Source organism: Octodon degus, unplaced genomic scaffold (assembly GCF_000260255.1).
Source record: "Octodon degus isolate 3935 unplaced genomic scaffold, OctDeg1.0 scaffold00033, whole genome shotgun sequence".
NCBI lineage: Eukaryota > Metazoa > Chordata > Mammalia > Rodentia > Octodontidae > Octodon > Octodon degus.
The window spans coordinates 13,672,493-13,682,625 of NW_004524609.1; positions in this window are offsets into that span (position 1 = coordinate 13,672,493).

The window sequence follows — 10,133 nt, forward strand, 5'->3', positions numbered from 1 at the left end:
GAAGAATGTATGCAATGTGTTAATTATTGAAACTGTCCTACCTATTTGATTTGAAATTGTCTCATTGTTGTTTATTAATAAAATTATGGGGGAAAAACCCTACAGAAAATTTGTATACATAGCCTATACCTCAATCTGATAAAAGTTGCTTATGACAAATAGCCAACATTATTCTAAATGGAGAAATACTTAAAGTTTTATTCTAAAATCAAGTACAACACAAGGATGTCCACTATCACCTCTCCTACTCAATATAGCTCTGAAAACATTAGCCAGAGTCATTAGACAAGAAAGAGAAATAAAATGAAGAAGAAATGGAAAGGAAGACATTAAGCTACAATTATTCACAGATGACATGATACTCTACATCGAAAACCCAAAAACATCCACCAAGAAACTCCTAGAATTAATAAACAAATTCAGTAGCATAGCAGGATACACAATCAACACCCAAAAATCAATACTATTCCTCTACACTGAGAGAGAGATTAGAGAAATAACGCCCTTCACAACAGCATAAAAAATAAGAACTACTTAGGCATTAATCTAACAAACAAAGGAAGTAAAAGATCTATACAATGAAAATTACAATACTCTGAAAAAAAAAAACAATGAAGAGGATTTCAGAAAATGGAAAGATATCTTTGCTCTTGAATAGAAAGAATCAACATTGTGAAAATAGCCATACACCCAAAATTGTTATACAGATTTAATGCAATCCCTCCATCAAAATATCATCAGCATATCTCACATATTTGGAGAAAATATTCCTAGAATTGACTTGGAATCAGAAAAGACCTCGAAGAGCAAAGGCAATTCTGGCCAACAAAGGCAAGGCAGGAGACTTTACAATTCCCAGCTTGAAATTATACTACAAAGCTGCTGTGATAAAATCAGCATGGTACTGCCAAAAAAAAAAAAAAAGCCTGAGAATCAGTGAACAGATCTGAAGATGTAGACAGAACTACAAACACACTCAGACACCTTATCTTTGACAAAGGAGCCAAACATGTTCACTAGAAGAAAGACAGGCTCTTTAACAAATGGTGTTGGAAAAAACTGGCTTTCCACATGCCAAAAAGTAAAACTAGATCCAATCTGTCACTATGCACTACACAAAAGTCAAAATGGATTAAAGACATAAACATTAAAACAGAAACACTAAATCTATTGGAAGAGAACATAGGTGGAAATCTTGAAGATGTAGGGATAGGCAAAGTGGTCATGAACAGAAACCAAATTGTGTAGGAAATAAAAAAAAAATCAGCATCTTGGATCTCATCTTATTGAGAGGTTTCTGCACATCAACAGAAATCACCAACAAAGTTAAAAGGCAAAACACAAATGGGGAAAAAATCTTAACCAAGAGTCACTGAGACAAAGGACTTCTATCTAGAATATATAAATAACTAAAAAAAAACAAAGTCCCCCAAATTCAGAGACCCAACTCAAAAATGGGCATCTGAGATGAATACACACCTCTCAGAAGAAGGAATACAAATGGCAAATAAATACATGAAAAAATGTGCCACAGCACTGGTCATTTGAGAAATGCAAATTAAAACAACACTGAGATTCCATCTCACTCCAGAAAGAATGGCTATCATAAGGAAATCAACTAATAACAAATGCTGGAGAGGCTGTGGGGAAAAAAAGAACACTTCTCCACTGTTGGTGGTAGTGTATACTGGTACAACCATTGTGGAAATCAGTGTGGAGACTCCTCAAAACACTAAGATTAGAAGTCCCATTCCATTCAGCCATTCCTCTTCTTGGTATTTTTCCAAAAGAACTAAAAACAGTGATCTATGTGCACCCATGTTTATAGCAGCACAATTTGTCATAGCCAAATCTTGGAAAGAACCAAAATGTCCATCACCTTAGGAATGGATAAAAAAGATGTAGTATTTTTATACCATGGAGTATTACTCAGCTATAAAGAAAGATAAACTTGAGGATTTTATAGGTAAACGGATGCAACTAGAGGCTATCCTCATAAGTGAAATAAGTCAGACCCACATGTGTAAACATTATATTGTCTCCCTAGTGTAAGAACCTGCAAGAATAAATAAAATCTGAAAGGTACAATAGACATAGTAAAAGGGAAAGAAACTGAACATAAAGGGTAAACAATTGAGATGAGGGAAAGAGAAAAGATAGGAAAGAAAGGGAAAAAATAATATAAGTATATACACATTGCTGAGATGAATAGCTAAGATGATTGTACTACTAATTTTTATCAATTTTTTGAAGGTAGCAATTAATATTCCAATTTTCTGCTTTGACCAATTTTATATGCTAATATCTGTAATCTGAGAAACTACACTGAAGACACCAATGTGCAATATACAATCTTTTTTGAATACCTTTCAACTTGTTTCTAAAATGTAAATAATTTCTAATGTCTTATCTATGATTTTTATGTTATCTTTAAAATAAATTAAAAAGTAAAAAGAACAAGGAAAAACTCCCACCCTTTACTTGGTTTTAAGTATGTATGGAATGTTATGATAAGACATAGTGGTAGTGGTGGCCAGACATGGAGATGAGAGGGAGACAAATATACATGTGAAATAAACTCAGTATTTTAATAAAGTAAAAAGAAAGAAAGAGTTAATGTGTAATTGTTTGATGAGTCTTCCATGCCTATATTTGGCATTCTGAACAACAAATTTGATGATAATAATACGTAATAATACAACCATCACTAATTTCCTATTCTTGTTTTGAAATTCTGTACCATTTTTATTGTTTTATATTGCTTTGTTTTTGTCTTTGTTCTTGTTATTTGTTTTCATTTTTCTCCTTTTTAAAATAAAATTAAGAAAAATAAAAGTAGACTTGCTACACACGGGTAAAATGTTTAATTTGTCAAGAAAAATATAAGAACTCTAAACTTTCATGCACCAAAAGCAAAGCTCAAAATATATAAAATTAAAAACTGACAAACCTACAAAGAGAAATAGAAAAATTTTCAATCTCAGTAAGAGATCTGCTTTTCTAATTGCTCATGCAGGCAAAAATTTACCAGAAATACAGACAACGTGAACAGTACAAACAAGAAAGACATCGTGGTCAGATGTAGAAAATTTGTCCCAACAATAATAGGACACACATTTATTTAACAACAGAAAGGAAGCAGTTTTAAAAATTGATTAAGTGTTCGTCCACAAAATTGGCCTCAACAAATTCTGGTTCTGATACATTTGAGCAAGTCATTTAGTAATAAAAATATCTATGAAAAATCCATATATTTGGACATTTTAAAAGACTTACCTATACACCAACAGTTCAAAGCAGGAATTAATATGAAAATTAAAATTAGAAATATGAATAACTAACTCATACTAAAAACTAACTAATTTTTCATGGAATAAAATATTATTCCATATAACAATCATGGGAGTGCAACTAATACAGCATTCAGAAGAAAACTTATGATGTTAGTTGCTCATATTAGAGTTCAAGAAAGACTCAACATTGATGACAGGCACCTCATTGAAGGAGTTGAAAGATGAGTACAATAAACCTAATGAAAACAGGAAAACAAAAATATTAAAGGTGGGCTGGAGAGATGGCTCAGTGGTCTAAAGCACCTACTTAGAACAAGCTTAGCAAAGCATCAGGGACCGCGGTTCAATCCCCCAGCACCATAGGCCAGCCAGCCCTGCCCCCTGGTGGGCTGAGCTGGCCACACACACACACACACCACTCTCTCTCTCTCTCTCTCTCTCTCTCTCTCTCTCTCTCTCTCTCTCTCTCAAATAAATAAAAATTATATAAAAAAAGAAAATATCTGAAAAAAATATTAAAGGTATAAGCAAAGCTAAAGGTGTAAATAGAGTACACTAGAAAGAAATTGCCACGCCTAAAGTCAGTTCTTTGAAGACTTTAAAAATATCATTCCTTGCAAAATATATGAAATTTTTATCTTGCATGATTAATCAGAGGAAAATAAAGACATGGTAGAGGGGAGAATGTTGAACAATATTCGGAACCAAAAATGGATAAAAGTACAAAAGCTGCTGTGATTAAACAGATGGAAAGAGGTTACGAAACACTTAGGGATGAATCATAAAACTTAGACAAAATGGATAAATTCTGGAAAAATACAACTTATCAAGGAGGTAGGGGAAAAGCTGGAGAGTCTAATGACCTTTAAAGAAATTGAATTATTAGTCTAAAATCTTCCAGGAAGAAAATCCTAGGTGCAAGTGATTTATAAGCAATTTCTACCACATGTTTTAGGAACTACACTTCTAGATAATAAAAAAGAAGCCTGCCCAGACCTCCTTCAATGATTACCATAATCTTAGTTCCAAAATCAGTCTTAGACAGTACCAGCATATACATAAAAAGTCAGGCTAATCTCATGCAAAAATGGCATTAATCCGGATAGCTGGATCATCTTACAGCAACAAATCCCCCAATCTCAGTGGTCTGTGGCAGCCAAGGCTTGGCTGTCTCCCATACCACCGTGTGTGTCAGGGTTGGCCCCTCGGCTCCATGCTGTAATACAGGTATCCAGCGGTCCAGAATTGACATGAAAGGGCAAGAAAGAATAGAAAAATCTTGTGGGCTGATTTTCACACCCAGTGTCTTACTCTAGTTTCTAGACCCACTTGAGTCCCTGCTACATTCATGGACTGAAGTCTCAACTCCAGGGTCTCTGAATGGGGCTACCTTGAAAATGGAAGCTACAAAGAGATAGGTAAGCCAAAGCAAAGCCAGAGGGTGGGCCCTGATTTAACATGACTGGCATCCTGATGAGAGGGCGGATCAGGAGCCTCACGTGGGCGTGCACAGCATAGTGTCCACCTGAAGATAGAGGTAGGGTAGCTCTACTCAAGACAAAAAGGGCAGACCCAGAAGGAGCCAACCCTTGACCTTCGGACTAGAAGCTTCTGGGAGAAAATACATTTCTCTCGTTTCAGCCACCTCATCTCTTAGCACAGTCCCCGCCAAGGAACACGCCTGTCATTCCTGAGCTGAAGCTCAGTCACCTGACCCGAACCTGGCTGTAAACAAAGCTGGAACACCGGCTCTGGGAAAGGGAAGTGGTGGGCTGAGCACACTGCATGCCCAGCAGGAAAGTTCCCTCGACAAAATGTCTGCTATGATCCATCAGGAAAAAAGTAAATAAATAAAATAACTGACCCAATAGAAAAATAAACAAAAGCATCAATGGGGCTTTGCTGCGATGAAAAAAAAGTATGCCGGCCCATGAACATGTGAAATGTCATGGCTGCCGGTGGCAACTCTGTGCGGGACACCCAGAACAACTGTGCTGGCCCGGACATGTTGGTAAGCAGAAAACAAAAAAGAAAATTCCATCTCACTTCCGCCAGATGGGGAAGATTTAATAGCAAGAGAAGATGGTGGTGCGGACAAAGAGGAACTTCTCTCCTCTGAGGTGGAGGGACCATTGGTAGAACCATATTGGGAAACAAAATGCACCCAGTTGATTGTAAGATATTCCCAGTTATAAAACTCCCAGTCATGAAACTCCCAGTTATAAAACTAGGGGTACAGAGTGGTGCTTCTCCGGTTTTTATGTGCATATAGTTAAAGTGCAAATTCAGTAGCCCTGCAAGAGGATCCTGAAATTCTCATTTGATGTCAAAGCTGCTACTCTGAGCTCTGTACTTAGCGGAGCAAACGGGGAGTTATATAAATCAATATTTACAGCGACATTCATAATGGCCTGAATCCCAAATTTCCACCCGCAGTAGACTATGCAAATAAATTGCAGTATATTCATATACCCGAATACTATTTAGAAGTAAAAATGAATGAACCACAACTACTTATATTAAAAATGGATGAATCCAACAAATATATTGTTGAGCCAAAGAAGCAAGGCACAGAAGAAAATGCACACTATGACTCCATTATACTATAAAGTTCAAAACTCAGGCGGAGCTAAATAATGTATTATTTAGGAATACCTACATGCCTGGTAAAACTTCATGAAAAAGAGAAGCAAATGATTACTGTGGAACTCAGGCTAGCAGTGAGCTCTGGTGGTGGGGGGGTTGCAATGGGGAACAAATCCACAGGGGACTTCTTGGGGACTGGTAATGCTCTATTTCTCAAGCTCAGTGTGAATATATGGGTGGTTGAGTTTATTATTATTCTTTAAACTGAATGTATACATTTTATGCACTCTTTAGAATAAGAAAAGGTAGCAGGAAGCCTTTTTGTAGTTGGGTCCCAAGTGGATAGTAAAATAAACCGAGTGAATTATAAGTTTAAATTTTGAGAATCAAGGTTTTCTTGTACCTCTGAAATAAAGCACATGCTCACACCTGCATTTGCAAGTCATGCGACATTGGACACCAACAGGAGAGCCCCTGAGACACGCTGCCTCCTTCTAGCTAAGGCTCGCGGGGCCAGGCCAGGAGCTGGGAGGAGCAAAACAGAGGGCTAAGTGCTGAGGGTGGACGCGCCCCCTAGCATCCCGATCAGGGAGTGCTTGAGGACAGAGAGGTCATGTGCTCTGCTTCCTGGAGCAGTGAGCGCGGAGAGAAGAGGGTGGGGGCTGGGACCATCTTTTCCCACTTCATCAGTCCTGGGATCTCTCCAGGGAAGCCCGCCTTCCCAACACCCTGGGGCTTCCGTCTCTCACCTGCAGCCACTGGGTTTCTCTGATCTGGCTCAGAGTTTATGGTGCCAAAGGCACTGCCAGCCAGGTAGGCTGCCAGCCAGATAGCCAAGCTTCTCCCGCCCAGAGCAGCCCTACCTGCACCTGCCACTCCACACAAGAGCGACGACGGTGAGGCTAAACTTTACTTGAGGAAGAAGCACAACATAAATACATCCTGCTGTACTGTTAATGTCAATAATGTTAGTGCAATTATTTCTAGACTAGTCAGATTCAATAAAAGCTACAGCAAACAAGGCTGGAGCAGCCACCAGGTGAGCGCCATGGGGTTGCTCACAGCTGGCTGCCGCTGTCATTTGGTGTGTGGCTGCCTTGGCTCCGATGTGCCAGTCCCTCCCTCCCCTAGGCTCGGAAGCTTTGAGGAACTGAGCAAGGCTGCCGCCTCCATTCTTGCCAGCAATGGCGCCACCCGGGAAGGAAAGAGCTCCCCGTGCTAATTCCAGGCCAGGCAGCTGCAAACTCAACGCTGAGAATCTAGTCCAGCTCCTTTGTCCCGCCACCCCCAAATCCCCGGAGGCTGCCTTCCCTCTGTTGCTTCCCACTGCCTCTTGCTCACCCACGTGCCTGCCTATCACCCTATCCTGTCAGACTCTGAATTCTACTTGGGCATGGGCCAGGAATTCCTAGCACCTATGACAATGTGCCGGGCGCAACCGGGCTTAGCAAACATCAAGCTGAGAAATTGAGGGCCCCTCCCCCACCCACAGCCCCCTGGCTGTTGGAGGAGCCGGAGTCTTCCAGCCATTGGCTGTGTGATGCTGGGTGGCTGAGCTACTCAACCATTCTTGCCTTATTTTCCTCATCGATAAAATGCAGCTCATAATAATTCCTGCCTCATTTGAACAGGATGAATATACATTAAAGTAACAAGGTCCATGCTGAGACAGCAATTGAGACTGGGCATGGTGGTGAGGGCCTGTAATCCCAGCACTTAGGAGGCTGTAAACAGGCAGATCACTACAAGTCCGATCTAGTAGTAAGACCTGGAACACCCTGTAGACCGTTCCCTAAAATATAGAAAAATAAATAAAGTAACAAGGTGCCAGCCACACACTGGTAAGCATATGATTACCTATGGTGATTGGCAGTACAGTGGCACGGTGGGAGAATAGAATCCTGGTTTGGCTCAAGTCTAGTTGTAAGACCTTGGGTGACCCCGGGTTGATAGGTCAGAAATAGGTTGGGCAGGCAAAGCATCCAGGGTATAAATTTAAGGACAAGGTTGCCTGCTGTCTCCTCACCTTGTCCTTATTGGACAAGTCATGCGCTTCTCGGTGTCACAGTGAATGACAAGTGAGAGTCAGCTACTTTTATCAATAAGTATTTCCCTGGACTGTGGTCTGTTTGGCAGACTATTACTAAGCTGTGTAAAAAGAGTAGAGATGAGGCCACCAGGAAAGTGCAAGGCGGGTACTGTGAACTTCCATGGGTGGAGAAGCAGGGACGAACACAAAGCCCTTCTCGAGGTGCTCTGTGACTTTGGTTTATGATATTTCTTGCCATTCTATGGATCAGGCTGAGGGTCTTTGCACTAAGCTATATCCCCAACAGTTTTCTTTTTTCTTTAGCCAATATCTCAATAAGTCACTAAGTTCCCCAGGCTGGGGATAAACTTGTGATCCTCTTGCTTTGGCCTCTGTGTTAGTTGATACATTGTGTCAACTTGGCTGAATCAGCTCCGGCAGCACGGGGGCCTCGCCCTTCAGGTGGGCAGGGCCCAGGAATTGAGAAAGACAGGAAGCCGCCCTGCCTGGTTTCCTGCTGCCCCACCCTACTTCCGAGGAGAAGTCCCAGTCTTTGAAGGAGCTTGATCTCGGCAGCCGCGCCACTTTGGAGGAGCTCCAATCTTCAGATCTTCACTGTGGAGCGCTGATCTTCGCAGTCAGCGCAGAGGGAAAAGAGAGGCTTGATGGACGCCGCTGCAGCTGCTGCTCCTCCTCTGCTCTTCATTGTTTTCTGCCGCATCATTTGAGTGTCCCATATTTGACCCAGCAACGTAAAAAGTAACTAAGACAGCCTCCCAGAGTGCTGGGGTTACAGGATGCGCCACCACACTGGTTGTGTGGCAGTTTTGGACTCAACTTTATGCCCTGGAGCTGGTTTACCTGGCTTTCTGTACCTGCAGAGGAGAAGCACTCTCCTGAGGGTGATCCAAGGCTCAAGTCCACGAGACCTTGCCGGCTATGTCAAAAAGTCCAGTCATGGGCTGGAAGAGCGTTAGGAATAGAGCACTTGCCCAGCATGGTTGATGGCCTGGACTGGATTCTCAGCATCACTTAAAAAAGAAGGTCTTGTCTTGGTCTTGCTGGCAGCTCCACTTCCATTTCGGATGTTCTCACTTCGGAAGTCACATGCACCCCGACTCTCTTTCATCCCTCGGTCTTGCTCCTCCATCTCCGCAGCTAGATTTCCCTTTCATCCATGCACAGGAGGCAAAAAGAGAAGAGGGTCACCTCGGGCATTCCTGTGCAGGGAATCTAAAACACTCAGCCCCTGGCTTCCTCCCAGTCAGAAAGAGATAGTGTCCACTTTAGTCTTAAAAAGGAGTGATCGGTTTCCTTCCCAGCAGTTACTGACCTGGGACTTTAAACAAATTTGCATGAAACACTCCCTCCGGCAGGGCAGCGGGCTGGCAAATGTCTCCAGCTCCCCACACTCTGCAAAATCCTCTATATCTTTCCCTGGGCCTTTCCAGCTGAATTTTAAAGAGGTTTTTAGAGAGCACGTCATGACAAGCATTCTTCAGATTCTTCTAAATCATAACGCATTGAAAGGAAAGAGGGTTATTTCTTTTCCCGACAAAGCCTTGTCCACCCTGGTTGGACTGGCGCAGCCCAGCCAACAGCCAAGAGACACAGCCAAAAAGTGTGAAACTTTCCTGTCCTCAGTGTTCCCACCCCAAGAAATCACTCTCTGCCTCTTTTACCCTCCCTTCTTCTCCCCCGCCTCTTCCCTTTCTCGCCATCGTAAAATAATAAAGCAGACCCAAGTGCATCTAAATCGCACTGGAGCTGGGGCCAGCCAGACATATTTACTACTAAGTGGATGCAAATTCACTTACTGCTTATTTTCAAAGGAAAGAGACGTCCCTGCCATAATATTGCTTTTCTCCTCACCAAATGGGGACTTTGCTTTGTAATTTGGCAAAGCTGTCAAAACAATCAGCTCTAGAAGACAAGACAGTGTCTACATTCTACCATCCCAAGAGACTGGTCTCGATGGCAGCCACAGGCGCCTCTGCACAAAAATGTGTTCTGTGAGGAAGGTGGAGGGCGTTGTGTGAAGAGAGACAGCAGCTGGATGTGGGGCCCATGGCTGAGCTGAGGTCAGGGGGCCCTGAGTCTCCAGGGTTCTTGGCTGAAAAAGCACCCTGAGGAAGATGCAGCTGTGGACGAGGCATGGATGAGCAGGGAGAAAGATGCTCAGACGCTGGACCAAGGATGGAGGTGCAGGGAGAAAGATGCTCAGA